We start from the raw sequence: 343 nt of genomic DNA on the forward strand, positions 1-343 counted from the left end.
CTGTTCACCGCAGTCTCGTTGGGACAGCGGGTAACATTGTGGTGCAAATCAACATTGATGTTATCTCATCCCGGAATGGGACCATAATCCAGCCATTCTATCACCCAGTGGAGAAGCTACCTACCACCGTCATTGAAGTACATGAGGCAACCTGCGGAGCTGTGAAAACTGCCTCTCTTTGGCGGTCCAGGGGAAAGCCCTCGAGTTCAGTACTCACATTCTCCCCGTCACGCAACACAGGCACAGGGCCACGACATTACTGAACAATTAAAGATATTCATAACGGTAGGAATAAATCACTGACTAGTGATTATTTCAACGCATTTTGACCTTGATATGTGAA

This window comes from Stylophora pistillata, chromosome 1 (assembly GCF_964205215.1).
Source record: "Stylophora pistillata chromosome 1, jaStyPist1.2, whole genome shotgun sequence".
Lineage (NCBI taxonomy): Eukaryota > Metazoa > Cnidaria > Anthozoa > Scleractinia > Pocilloporidae > Stylophora > Stylophora pistillata.